The following is a 15250-nucleotide window of genomic DNA, read 5'->3' as shown; positions in this document are numbered from 1 at the left end:
TTCTCCATGCCATGCATAATACTATACACCTCCATTATGCCCTCTCCAATTCACCTTTTCTCTAACATTAAAAAGGCCCAAATGTTGTGACCTTTCCTCATAGGGGAGTTGCTCCAACCCCTTGATAATTTTGATTGCCCTTTTCTGAACTAGTTTTGAAGTTCAATCTAGGAATGTGTCTAGAAAGCCATTTTCCCCCATTTTTGTGGGGTGTATTTCAGATTGCTCTCTTCCTCCATGGGCAGCTCTGCAGAGGGACCCAGCCATTCCCCTCTTCCGTGCTGCTGAGCTGTTTCCCACCTGTGTGTTGGTTTTGGGGGGGGGAGATTTAAACTTCTCCCCGTGATCTTAGTGGATCAGAAGGAAATAGCTCATCAGGAAAAAGAGGCTAGAAGGGAGAAAGGCCTGGAGAAGAGAAGGTGGGGCCTGGAGTTTACCCACCCCGGCTTTGTGGAAGCCTTGGCTTTCTCAGAACTGTACTCTCAGGAGAAAGATACACACAAAGGAAGGTGTGTGATGGGACTCAAGCAGAGCCTAAACTCCTGCTGATACTTGTGAATTTCAAAGTGTTTCCCAGTTTTACTAGTTGATTCTTACGCTATTTCTTTAAAACTATTTTCTTTAAAACAAAATGCAGTGCAGATAATGAAGGATGCTTTCATGCAGCCAGTTTCTGTTCATATTATGGGATTCTGCTTTCATGACAAGTCCTTTGGCTGTTGGCGATGGGTGATCTGCTGACATTATCCAAGGTGTGGTATGTGCCAGTTCATCATTCTAGCACATTACCTTAGTTATGTGAAAGCACACATTAAAAAACAGCTCCACGCACATTCCACATTAAAATGCACATCCAGGTGATATTAAAATAGCTTATAATGAGGTTTGTAGCCCTTAATGATACTCCTTTTGAAATTCTGTCCAATAACTACCAATTCACTTATAAGATGAAATGTCATGATGTTGATTTATTCGTATTTTTTCTCTGGTATCTAAAGCTTGTTAAAGCTTTACATATAGAGTTAAAGAATTTTAGAGGTGGAAGGATGACTAGAGGTCATCTAGTCCACACAAGCAATATGTCATTAGTTTACACAATGGTCATCCTCACTGGACCACATTGGCTTCAAATGGCTTTATTTTGTGGCAGGAGTGTACCACCAAATGCTCATCTGAGGAGGCAACTGGTTTTGAAGCAGCAGAATTGATCTGACGGAAATTTAGGATTAGTTAATACTAAGACTTCCCATGGTCAGGTGATAGTTCCTTTGAAGCTAGACTTCACTAATATGCCAAACATATTTTCTAGCTGTGGTTCCTTACAGTTTTGTCATTTCAAAGGTTCAGATAAACCAGTAAGACAAGGGAAGAGTGAAAATTTTGGCAAGGGATGATTAGTTGCATTCGGCAAGCACCTCAAACTAATTATTTCCAGACAAGGGAGAAGGTGACTATTACTTTTGAGATCCATATTTCCTGGGATTCACACTTGCGCAGGCAGGTTAAGAAAACCAAGGATTATGTGAATTTTTTTCAGTTTCTCCTTATAGATGTAGTTTTATAACAGTGCATACTGATGGATTAAGAAGGGGGTTGCCACATAGAAGTGTTTATCCTGTGTAGTGATTGGCTGATGTGCCGGCACTATTGGCAATTCACACCCTCAGTTTAGTCCTGTTGACAGAAGTGCTGTGCTGTTGTTAACTACTGTACAAAAGTGTTAGCTATGGGTGGAAAACCTAAAATGCATCCATTGCATTTCTGTAGCCCTGCCTGGGGAGAATACTGGGCCAAAGAAAACTGACATGTCCCCAAGCCTTAAAATTACTGCTGGCATGAATAAAATGATTTATAAGCCTAATTTCTAAAGCCGGGTCACCACATGGACTGAAAATAAATGATATTTGAAGATGGATAGTATAATGCATGGGAGTAACCAGAAAGTGGTGCTGGGAGACTACTGCTCGACCCCCTGGCTGTCAGCCTATGGGGTACCGCAGGGTTCCATTCTGTCTCCCATGCTCTTTAACATTTATGTGAAACCACTGGGAGAAGTCATCCGGAGATTTGGAGTGCAATGTCATCAATATGCTGATGACACTCAACTCTATCTCTTCCTTCTATCTGATGGCAAGGTGGACTGCTCGTCCTAAACCGGTGCCTGGAGGCTGTGAAGGACCGGATGTGGGTGAACAAACTGAAACTTAATCCAGACAAGACAGAAGTGTTGCTGGCCAAGGGAAAAACTGCCCCAGGGATAGAATTGCAACCTGTTCTGGATGGGGTTGCACTCCCCTTGAAAGAGCAGGTCTGCAGTCGGGGAGTTCTTCTGGATCCTGCCCTGCAGCTGGAAAATTGTGGCTGCAGTAGCCAGGGGTGATTTTGGCCATCTCAAAATGGTCTACCAGTTGCGTCCGTTCCTGGAAGCAGCTGACTTGGCCACAGTGACATGCATTGGTGACTTCGAGGCTTGATTACTGTAACGCACTCTACGTGGGGTTGCCTTTGAAAACGATTCGGAAACTACAGTTGGTCCAAAATGCAGCAGCCAGAATGTTAACTGGAGCACAGCACAGGGAGCATATCACCCCTGTGCTTTATTGACTCCGCTGGCTCCCAATTTGTTTCCAAGCCCAATTCAAAGTGCTGGTTTTGACCTTTAAACCCCTAAATGGCCTTGGACCACTGTACTTAAGGGACCACTTACGTCCATATGTTCCTAGCCTGGATTTAAGATCACCTACCTCTGGTCTCCTCTGCATGCCTAGAATAAAAGAAGTTAGATTGACAGGCACGCGGGAGAGAGCCTTTTCAATTGTGGCTCAGTTGTGGAATTCGTTGCTCCAAGAAGCCCGCTTTGCTCCCTCGCTGATGGTCTTCTGGAAATTTGTAAAAACTATTTTGTTCCGGAGAGCCTTTGGTTGGGACTGACGGGTCAGCCTGACACTGTTCTAAGTTTTTTATCTTTTATTTTTGTATTTTAAGTTCTTTTATTCTCACTTTCTTATATGTGTATGCACGTATATACATGTATGTATGTTTGTATGTGTACGCATAATGCATTTTATGTATTTTAATAGTATTTTATGCATTTTAATTTACTGTAATGGTTTGTGTTTTTATTGTGTATTTTATTATATATGTGTGTGATTTTATTGTAGCTGCCCTGAGTGCCCTACTGTAGGGTAGAAGGGTGGGATAGAAATATTTTAAATAAATGAATGAATAAATAAATTTGAAACATGGAAATAATCTTGGGGTCCCAATAGTGAAATCTGGATTCTGACGTCGGTAGGAGAAATCACAGAATCACAGAATAGTAGAGTTGGAAGGGGCCTATAAGGCCATCAGGTCCAACCCCCTGCTCAATGCAGGAATCCAAATCAAAGCATTCCCAACAGATGGCTGTCCAGCTGCCTCTTGAATGCCTCCAGTGTCGGAGAGCCCACTACCTCTCTAGGTCATTGGTTCCATTGTCATATGGCTCTAACAGTTAGGAAGTTTTTCCTGATGTTCAGTTGAAATCTGGCTTCCTGCAACTTGAGCCCATTATTCCGTGTCCTGCACTCCAGAACGATCAAGAAGAGATCCCAGCCCTCCTTTGTGTGGCAATCTTTCATGTACTTGAAGAGTGCTATCATATCTCCCCTCAGTCTTCTCTTCTCCAGTCTAAACATGCCCAGTTCTTTCAGTCTCTCCTGATAGGGCTTTGTTTCCAGTCCCCTGATCATCCTTGTTGCCCTCCTCTGAACCTCTTCCAGTTTGTCTGCATTCTTCTTGAAGTGCGGAGACCAGAAGAGGACGCAGTACTCAAGATGAGGCCTAACCAGTGCTGAATAGAGGGGAACTAATACTTCACGCGGTTTGAAAACTATACTTCTGTTAATGCAGCCTAAAAGAGCATTTGCCTTTTTTGCAGCCACATCACACTGTTGGCTCATATTCAGCTTGTGATCAACGACAATTCCAAGATCCTTGTCACATGTCGTACGGCTGAGCCAAGTATCCCCCATCTGATAACTGTGCATTTGGTTTCTTTTTCCTAAGTGTAGAACTTTATATTTATCTCTGTTGAATTTCATTCTCTTGTTTTCAGCCCAATGCTCCAGCCTATCAAGGTCCCTTTGAATTTTGTTTCTGTCTTCCATGGTATTACCTATGCCTCCCAATTTGTATCATCTGCAAATTTGATAAGCATGCTTTGTACCTCCTCATCCAAGTCGTTAATAAAAATGTTGAAGAGCACTGGGCCCAGGACCGAGCCCTGTGGTACCCCACTCATTACTTCCACCCAGTTTCAGAAAGAACCATTGATAAGCACTCTTTGAGTACAATTCTGGAGCCAGCTGTGGATCCACCTGATAGTTGTTCCATCCAGCCCACGTTTAGCTAGCTTGCTAATCAGAATATCATGGGGCACTTTGTCAAAAGCTTTGCTGAAGTTGAGGTATATTATGTCCACAGCATTTCCACAGTCTACAAGGGAGGTTACCCAATCAAAAAATGAGATAAGATTAGTTTGGCAGGATTTGTTCTTCATAAATCCATGTTGGCTCCTAGTAAGCACTGCATTGTTTTCAAGATTCTTACAGACTGACTGCTTTCTAATCTGCTCCAGAGTTGTTCCAGGGATTGATGTTAGGCTGACTGGTCTGTAGTTCCCCAGTTCCTCCTTTTTGCCCTTTTTGAAGATTGGGACAACATTAGCTCTTCTCCAGTCATCCTGCACTTCACCAGCCTGCCATGATTTTGCAAAGATAATAGAAAGCGGTTCTGAGAGTTTTTCAGCCAGTTCCTTCAGTACTCTAGGATGCAGTATATCGGGCCCTGCCGATTTGAACTCATTCAAAGTGATTAGGTATTCCTTGACGGTTTGTCTATCAATCTCAAGCTCCAATCCTGCCCCTTCTACTTCATGTTTCCTGGGACGGTCATAGACCCTTTTTTGGGAGAAGCCTGAGCTAAAGTAGGAATTGAGCATTTCTGCCTTTTCTTTGTCATCTGTTGTCATTTTACCATCGTCATTGAGTAGCTGTGCCACCATTTCTTTTCTCTGTCTTTTACTATGGATGTACCTGAAAAAAGCTTTTTTGGTGCTTTTAGCATCTCTCGCTAACCTCAGCTCATTCTCAGCTTTAGCCTTCCTGACGCCATTCCTCCATTTCCTTGATACCTGCCTGTACTCTTCCTTTGTGGCCTGGCCTTCTTTCCACTTCCTCTAGGTGTCCTTTCTTGTTTTCAGGTCATCTCTAAGCTTTTTGTGAAGCCACATTGGCTTCTTGTGCTGTTTCCCCCCTTTTTTCCTTGTTGGAATTGCTTGCCATTGCACTTTTAGAATTTCCTTTTTTAGAAATTCCCACCCGTCTTGGACTCCTTTTCTCATTAGGGTCGCTTGCCATGGAACTGTACTTACAATTGTTCTCAGTTTATTAAAATCAGCTTTCCTGAAGTCCAGGGTGCGTGTATGGCTACTCTCAGCTTTTCCATCTACTAAAAGCAAGAATTCAAGTATGGTGTGGTCACTTTCCCCCAGAGTTCCCGTAACTGCCACTTCATCCACCAAATCATCTCTATTGGTTAGAATCAAGTCAAGGATAGCTGATCCTCTGGTTGCTTCCTCCACTTTCTATAGGAGAAAGTTATCTCCAACACAAGTCAGAAATTTCTTGGACAGGCCGTGTTTGGCAGAATTTGCACGTGGGAAGGGCAGATGAGCAGGGAGACAACGACAGAGAGAGAGCAAGCAAGGGAAAGAAGAAAAGGAGGGAGAGAACTTGGGCTGAAAGGGGGAATCTCTTTCTCTGCTGCACGGCCTCCAGGTTTTTTTTGCTTGTTAAGAAGGATCTTATATTTAACCCAGGAGCAAAAAAAAAAAAAAAGGTGTGGAGATGTATGGTTTTGTTCCAGCCCAAAGCCATGTAAGGTGAGAAGGGAAAAAGAAAAAATACTTTAAAGGGGGGAGGGGGGAAGAAAGTGCATGTATGAGATAGTGTTTCAGCTTTTAATGATGTTGTGTATTATGTGTATTGTGCATGGTAAGGTGAAATGCAAATGAACATGCCTAAGAGTGTGTGTGTGGTGCAGACAACACCAGAGGTTAGGATCAGGAATTTCCATGCTTACATTTCTTCCTAAAACTCATAAGCTCTGCCCAAATGCAGTTACTCTGAGTCTTTGTTTGACAGCCAGAAGGGAAACTCAGCAAAGGAAGTTCCTTACCTTGCAGCATCTTAGTACATTTGCTCAGGTATGTGCACAGAAAACAGTAGATCTAGCTGAAAGGCAACACATGGAGATCTGCATTGATCATTACAATGCATCACTAAGGGAAAGTACTCCAAACACAGTAAGAGACTGAAAGCTCATTTTATTGTAAAATCTTAGAAGATTGTCTAATCTTAGAAGGGGTATGTGGTGTGACTATCATGAAGGGATCCTATATTTCTGAAATTGCCACTACACTACTACCCACTGATTCACAGTGGACCTTACTTCAAAGCAAGCATGTATAAGAGTGAACTATTTGAACTGATATGAAAATATAGGGTAAATAGATCAGTCAAAGCTATTCTTCCACATGGAGCTGACTCTCATACGTTCCTTCAGCAAAGATACAGCTGAGTATATTTGAAAAATAAGAGACATGGCGTATAAGAAGGTTGCTTTGCACCATGGAAGGTATTATACAAGAAATCCAAACTTTAAAGTTCCTACACATGACGAATAACCTGACTGGGTCTATTCCTCCCACATACTCCTAAGAACTTACAGACTGACATACTAGTGCTTGTTCCCGCTGATTGTCCATAAGAACACTGAGCGAAGTTAGATGTCAGTTATTTGAAAAGGGTGACCCTTGTACCTCTTCACTATGCCACCATAGGTCATTAGACACTTTCAGCATGTTGTTCTTCAGAGCCCCTTAGCTACGGAATATGAAACGTTGAGAAAGGCCTTGAAAATGTGACCAAGTAATTCTATGCCAAATATTTTCAGGGGAAGGGAGAACAAATGAAGTTTTATTCTAATGACCATTTGACTCTTTAAGAGATTTGTAGCTTGGAGAGGGAGGAGGTGCATCATTCTTTCTGAATGAAGTTTAGCCTTACTGTAAAGTGACTGAGATTCACAGAGCTATGATGCACAATCTGCTGCAAAGCCCTGCTTTATTTTGGAGTTGTTTTAAGACTGTACATTTACAGGTCAGTTTATGTACCTCAAAACTTCCCTCCCCCTTTACTATTTATTGAATTATCTACTTTCCTTTCAGAAACCACATATCATATAAAGGAATATAAAAAGCACAGACTTGATCAGAGAGATTACAAAAAGAAAGAACTCCAGGCTTCCACACAAAGCTACTCTGAATCTAATGGACCTTGTGAAATCGAAATAGCAGTCTGTGGGTAGTCCCTTCCAAGCAAGTTGCATTTCCATTTTCAAAGCAGCAGCAGCAGGAAGAGAAGGCAGTTTCTGTTGAGTGTGGGACTCTATTAACAAAGGAATCACTCATGGGTGAACTCTATAAAAGTAATGTTGATGAAAATGAAGAGAAACTGCTAAACTCAGGTTAGCAATAGGGCTGATTTGCACATGCATATTAATCACTTGATTATTGCAACTTGAAGTGATAACTTGAATGTATGTGAATGATCAATCGCAGATCTAGGCAGTTCTTTCTGTGCTGCTACCTCCTATCACCTCAAATAAAATGTTTTTATGGAGTAAACTCCCACCTGAATTTGTGAACTCTAAAGTGTTGAATAAGTATATCAAGTCAAATTATATGAATATATGTATGAATTTTTATTTTTTTAATTTATTTCGATTTCTATACCGCCCACAGCCAAAAGGCTCTCAGGGCGGTGCACAACATAGAGTAAAATACAATAAAATTACAAAGGTCAGTAAAAAGCATACATATTAAACAGTAAAACAGCCTGGTATAAATTGAAAGCTAAAAAATAAATTAAGTTAAAATGCCTGGGAGAATAAAAAGGTTTTAACCTGGTGCCGAAAAGATAAAAGTGTAGGCGCCAGGCGTACCTCATCGGGGAGACTGTTCCATAATTCGGGGGCCACTACTGAAAAGGCCCTGGATCTTGTTACAACCCTCCGAGCCTCTCTGTGGGTCGGGACTCGGAGGAGGGCCTTTGATGTTGAATGTAGTGAGTGGGTAGGTTCATATCGGGAGAGGCGTTCCGCTAGGTATTGTGGTCCCGCGCCGTGTAAGGCTTTATAAGTCAAAACTAGCACTTTGAATTTAGCCCGGAAACAAATAGGTAGCCAGTGCAAACGAGCCAGGACAAGTGTTATATGTGCGGACCGCCTGGTCCTCGTCAACAGTCTAGCAGCTGCGTTTTGCACTAACTGTAGTTTCCAAACTGTCTTCAAAGGCAGCCCCACGTAGAGTGCATTGCAGTAATCCAATCTAGAGGTTACCAGAGCACGCACGACTGAAGTGAGGTCATCGCTTTCCAGATAGGGGCATAGCTGGGCTACCAAACGAAGGTGGTAGAACGCATTCCGTGCCACCGAGGCCACCTGAGCCTCGAGAGACAGGAATGAATCGAAAAGAACCCCCAAGCTACGAACCTGTTCCTTCAGGGGGAGTGTAACCCCATCCAGAACAGGTTGAACATCCACCATCTGGGCGGAAAAGGCACTCACCAACAGCATCTCAGTCTTGTCAGGATTGAGCTTCAGTTTATTAGCTCTCATCCAGTCCATTATCGCGGCCAGGCAACGGTTCAGCACATTAACAGCCTGACCTGATGAAGATGAAAAGGAGAAATAGAGTTGCGTGTCATCAGCATACTGGTGACAACGCACTCCAAAACTCCTGATGACCGCACCCAGCGGCTTCATGTAGATGTTAAAAAGCATAGGGGACAGAACCGATCCCTGCGGGAATCCACAATGGAGAGTCCAGGGTATCGAACAATGCTCCCCAAGCCCTACCTTCTGGAGGCGGTCCACCAAGTAGGAGCAGAGCCACTGCCAAGCAGTACCTCCAACTCCCAACTCCGTGAGTCTCCCCAGAAGGATACCATGGTCGATGGTATCAAAAGCAGCTGAGAGATCAAGGAGAATTAACAGAGTTACACTCCCCCTGTCCCTCTCCCGATATAGGTCATCATACAGGGCGACCAAGGCTGAATCTAGCCACAATATGTTCGACTAAGCTAAGTGGGTTCAAACTGGGCTATCTGTACTGTTTTTTAAGTCTGATTTTGCTGTGTTTTATGACAATTATTATTATTTTAGTAGTAGTAGCATTACAAAAGTCCAACTATCCTCGGCTTCCTACCCATTCTCAAGTTCCCAAACATAGCATTCTACCCAGCCACAATTCAACAGTTCACAGACCAACATATAAACACATGTGCCCGCCCTCTCACCCTCACACCCACAAAGAGTGAGCTCCCTCTCCAACCTTCCATAGATAAATTTCCTTGAGATTCAATTCCAAATAGTTTTCAAATGATTTATTACCTTTCCAATTTTTTTGTAGTCATCTCTCGTCAGTTGAATGAGAGTCCTTGACTGCTATGTCTCTGTTTATGTATTTCCCTGTGGTTATGCAAGGATATTGCAAAGGCATTCTGTTTCAAAAGTATCCACTTCCAATACCTAGCCTTCCAACTGAACCACTGCGCATTTTAGTAGGGTTGATTTCCAAGGTTTAATTGCAAGGCTATAACCAGGTTTCAGCGCACGCATTTAGTGGCAGTCTTCAGGCATGTAAGATTCAAGCACTGTTGTTACTGCAGCATCTTCCTAACATTTACCAGCACTCTTCTCAGATGATGATATCCCTCTAGGTTCTTATAGGATGGCCTGTATCCATTAAAGCACATCACGTTCACTCATTTGAACAGGTTATTGTTGTATAATTTTTGTACTTATTTAATTTTTAATTTTTAATTTTAATTTTTGTGCTTGACCCTCCATATATTTTTTTTACTCTATCAAATACCAAACTCTATCATACTCCTGGGGTCCAAGACGCCTCTCAAGTCCTAACTGAAAATAAAGATTGTGATGGATTTCAAAATGACTCCAGTTTAACAACAAATATTTTATTGGTTTCACTTTCCAAAAGTATAATATTAGCTTTTGGGGTATGTTGGATCCCCCAATGTAACTTAAATTCCTCACTGGGTTTTCAGGAAGCCCTGGAGGAGGTGGCAGAAGAGGTGAGTAGATGAAATTCTGGGCTTATAACAGAAGAGAAAATAAAACAGAATCCAAAAAATGCCAAGGTGAAATACTAAGCTTATAGTAAAGAATGGAAGGGGTCCAATAGGCCCCCTCCCAAAAATGTTACAATGACAAATCATTGTTGCAGAGTTTGCACTATTTATTTATTTATTACATTTATATACCATCCTTCATAAAAAAAACTCAGGCTGTTTTACAGCATAGAAAATAGCAAATAATATATGGCAATACTTAAAATAATATCTGTACCATAAACAAGTTAAAGCGATAAGAAATATACAATAAGGTGCAAAATCTTAGATACAGCTGTGAAACATAGTACACATATAACAGCAACAACCTAAGAAATAAGAATAAATCAGGAGCAGGGTACATAAAACACAAAAACAATGTACAAGTACATAGTCTATTCTGTATACAAAAGTCGTGCTTAATTCTTTGCTTCTGCTCTCACAGAAAATGACAGATCCCCCCAGCTCTCACCTGGGAGCACTCACTATGAGAGTGCTAATTCTTATGTGAAGAATCAGCCAACATGAAGCAGAACTAATCCCCTAAGACAAAATTTATTTCTGGGGTCCAGTAGACCCCTGCACTCCTTCTGAAATAGCTTTTAACGTTTTTTTTACATAACGTTTACAGAGGGGAAGATTTCTCTTGTGCTCTTGAAGTGGTATAACCACATTAAAATAGAATTTATGAAGCAGGCAAAATGCTGCAGTTTTCTCTACCCTATTTTGAGAAGTTGATGGGGATGAAATGGAGTCTGGTTAGCTTAGCCATTTGGTAGTTTCATTTTCTCATTCATTGCAACAGGGGTAAATTGGACTTCTGATAGCAGGGTGGGGGGCAGCAATGAAACACCACAAGAGAACTGGCCCCATAATTGTTGATGGATACATGGAATTTAAAATGGTTCAAGTTTAAAAGAGGTTCAGACAAATTCATAGAGGATAAGTCTAGAGGCTACTAAACATGATTGCTATATTCATAGAGGCTACTAAACATGATTGCTATATTCTTTCTATATTATCAGAGGCAATATGCTTCTGAATACCAGTTGCTGGAAATTGCAGGAGAGGAGAGTCCTCTTGCACTCCGGTCCAGCTTGCAGGCTTCCCCCAGGCATCTGGTTGGCCACTGTGAGAGCAGGATGCTGGACTAGATGGGCCACTGGCTTGATACAGCAGCTTCTCTTTATGTTCTCAAGTGTGCAAAAAAAAAAAGTTTGTTACAAATATTTTAAACTGCTGGAGCCCACAACAATTCCACTAGTGCACTGTAAGAAACTGAACTAGGGCTCTTCTCTGTAGAGGCTCATGTTTTTGAAATGCACATCTCCCACACTATTCATAAGTTTGGGAAAAGCTTTGCATTTGCAAGCTGTTATTCGCTCGCATTAATCAATGGGATGCCAAAGAGCATCTTCTATTTATGACACATGAAGATACCCAGTTTGCCAGAGGCAGTGTGCAATATAGACTCAAGAACAAGGGGTTGTCCCTGCACTAAGTAGTTGTGTGTAGATTAGCACTGCATGCCCCATATGCTTGAAATGTTTATCTAGTGTTTCTGTTGGAAACTCGTGAATGAGAGAAATTGATATGCTTTGAAACTTTGAATGAGAGAAGTTGACATGCTTGTGGCATAATTCCCTTGGTTGGTCAGAGTAAATGAAACATCTCCTTTTTGCCTCCAAAATCTAGAAAACATTACCGTCTACCTGCAAATCTGGTCTGTTGCCCTGCTTGCTTTGGGCTGTCATAACTGCCTGAAATTTGCCTGATCAAGTTGTTGTTTTTCACCTGTGTAATAATTGATGGCTGTGCATGCTTTTACATTCTGCCTTTTTAACAGTCATTTAATTTCCGCTTCCTAAAATCTTCTACTTCTAGAAATGCTGTAATGGAATCCAAGCTTCTGTCAATTTAATTAGTTTTGAAATGCAAGTATCAATAGAACTTAGAGACCTAAATAAGCAGCTTAACATTAAAAGCCAGCTTCTTTCCCTAGCCTTTAATACTTTTTATAGCAAAACTGAAATTATTGTTAAATAGTATCCTACTAGGAGTCTTATTTCTCCTTCCTCCATGGTAGAGCAAAGTAAACCATAATAATATGTCAGAATATAGGAGAGAAGGTGAGCAGTTACCCTTCATCTTTGACCATCTGGAAGCTGAACTTTTTAAAGATTATGATTCTTAATAAGATGGTAATGCAGCTTCAAATCCTTAATACAGATTAGATTTAACCATGTTACACAATCCTTTATAATGCCTTGCTAACACCTAGTGAGGCCAGTGGATAAAAGTGTGGTGGTACTTTTTTTATTTTTTATTTTCGGGAAATGCTACCATTAAAAAGGGGCAGTCCTTCTGGAACAAAGTTTGTTTTTTAAAAAAAGCCACTCTGCTGATATTGTACATCACTCTGTGACATTAAGTATGCTTTTAAAATAGCAATGAGATGTTGTCCTTTACAGTGTTATGTATCAATACATTAATGAAAAATGTACTCTAACTCTGAAATCAATGAAGAGCTTGAAAAGCATAGTTATTCAGACCTTTATGTATATTTGCTAAATATCCAGCAGTTGCAACCATAGAGTAAATAGTGTCCGTGAGAGCCCTGCCAGACTGGTGTTTTATTGTGGTTGTATTCTGCAACAGGTTCTTGACACAATAATAGTGCGTTAGTGGTGGATTTATTCTGCTTTAGCTTATTATTTTATTTATTTAAAACATTTATATGCCACTTAATTATTTGCATTTCTAAGTGGTATACATAAAAACAAGCCATACATAAAATAAACAACAGAACAGTGAAATCATCATACACCAAGCACTGCCTTAAAATGCCAGCTGAAGTCTTAGTCCTACACCTGAAGTTCAACAAGGAGGGTGCTTAGAATCGTAGAACCATAGAATCACAGAATAGTAGTGTTGGAAGGGGCCTATAAGGCCATCAAGTCCAACCCCCTGTGCAATGCAGGAATCCAAATCAAAGCATTGCCGACAGATGGCTGTCCAGCTGCCTCTTGAATGCCTCCAGTGTCGGAGAGCCCACTACCTTTCTAGGTAATTGATTCCATTGTCGTATGGCTCTAACAGGAAGTTTTTCCTGATGTTCAGTCAAAAGCTGGCTTCTGCAACTTGAGCCCATTATTCCATGTCCTGCACTCTGGGACGATCGAGAAGAGATCTCGCCCCTCCTCTATGTGACAACCTTTCATGTACTTGAAGAGTGCTATCATATTTCCCCTCAGTCTTCTCTTTTCCACTAGAATTCTGGAGCTAGCTTGTGCATCGTGTGAAAGATCAAATATAATGTTCAAATTACCAGGTAAGAAATTGTCCGAATAATGGAATAAAGTGCAGTGTGAAAGCAGTCCTAGTCTAGCATCCTATGGGAAGCAAACAGGACCTAAGCACATGGACATTCTGCTCTTGCATCATTTCTGGCAACTTATCATGACACATTTAAATGTTTTTTCTTTTCTTTTAATAATGTTATTTGTTGTTTAATTTTGAGAATTGCATTATTGTATTGATGTATTATGATGTGTTGTTATATTCATGTTTTTGTAAGCCGCCTTTTGGCCATAAGGTGTGGTATATATTTAATAAATAAAAAATAAAATAAAACTGGTACTAGGAAGTATACTGGCTCAGATTGTAGAACAACATAGCCATCATGGCTTGTAGTCATACTAGTTAGCCTCTGTGTATTTGTCTAATCCTCTTTTAAAGCAATCGAAGTTGGTGGCCATCACTGCTTTGTGTGGGAGTGAATTCCATAGTTTAACTATGCACTGTGTGAAGATACCACTTTCTGTTTCTGGTGAACCATTTGCTTGCAGATTTCCTCTCTGGAATCGCTGAAGATGCTGCTCAAGAAAGAAAACAACAGTGAAGGGGAAATACCTTTTCCCCTCTTTTCAGAAAGATGAGAGATTATAATTGTAGCTGTGTATCATACACTTTCATAATGGTGCTTACCCTTGAAACTGTTGATTCCAACAGTTTTAGAATGCCTCGCACACTGTAGCTGATGCATTCATCTTTATAATATATTTATCCTGGCAATTTGAGTTACAAGCAACAAGATCTATTCAAGGATGATAGGAATATCAGTTTCCAGAGCTGTAGTTGTGTTAGTATGTTACAGCAAAAACAAAAGTCTTACGATACCTTAAAGACTGACAAATGTATTATGGCATATGCTTCTGTGGACTGCAATTCACTTCATCAAATGCATTAAGGAGCCTAATCCTGAGTTACAGATATGGTTGGGGTTGGAAAAGATTGTAAACAGGGGGGTCAAAGGGAAATTAAATGTAGAAAGGACAGCAAGTGTTATGTTATTAACATAGGACATTCCTAAACAGTTGTTGGTGATAACATAGACATCCTGGCATTGGCAAACTAATTAACACATGTAGTATGATTAAAAAAGAAAACCTTTATCCATGTTTAAGCTTCAGGTGATAGAACTGAACCTCTTGATGAAGTGGTGCTTCATGTTACAATCCCCTTTTTGAAGCCCATTTGTTCCAGAGCCAGTATGGGGTAGTGGTTAAGGTGTTGGACTATGACCTGGGAGATCAGGGTTTGAATCCCCACATAGCCATGAAGCTCACTGGGTGACCTTGGTCTAGTCGCTGCCTCTCAGCCTCATGAAAACCTTATTCATAGGGTTGCTATAAGTCGGAATTGACTTGAAGGCAGTACATTTTCATTTTTATTTGTAAGAATGGCCATTTTATAGTTAGCAAGTGTCCTGGGAGGTTGAAATTTTCCCTTACTAATTTTTTTTAAATTACCATTTCAGATTTCTTTCCATTTTTTTCCTGTCAGTTTTCTTTTAGTGTGAGAGTGCCTCCTCTCTCACCATAAGGTGTCTTAAGTATCAGACACGTTTGCACGAGTGCATTCTTAGATTCTAGTTTTGCTGCACAGCCCGTGGCACTGGCCTGTATAGTGATTCTGCATGGGAGCCGGAAGAATGAAGGCATGGGATTATCCCA

This window comes from Rhineura floridana, chromosome 5 (assembly GCF_030035675.1).
Source record: "Rhineura floridana isolate rRhiFlo1 chromosome 5, rRhiFlo1.hap2, whole genome shotgun sequence".
Classification (NCBI taxonomy): Eukaryota; Metazoa; Chordata; class Lepidosauria; order Squamata; family Rhineuridae; genus Rhineura; species Rhineura floridana.
The sequence above is the reverse complement of the archived record's forward strand: the minus strand, read 5'-3'. Positions refer to the sequence as shown.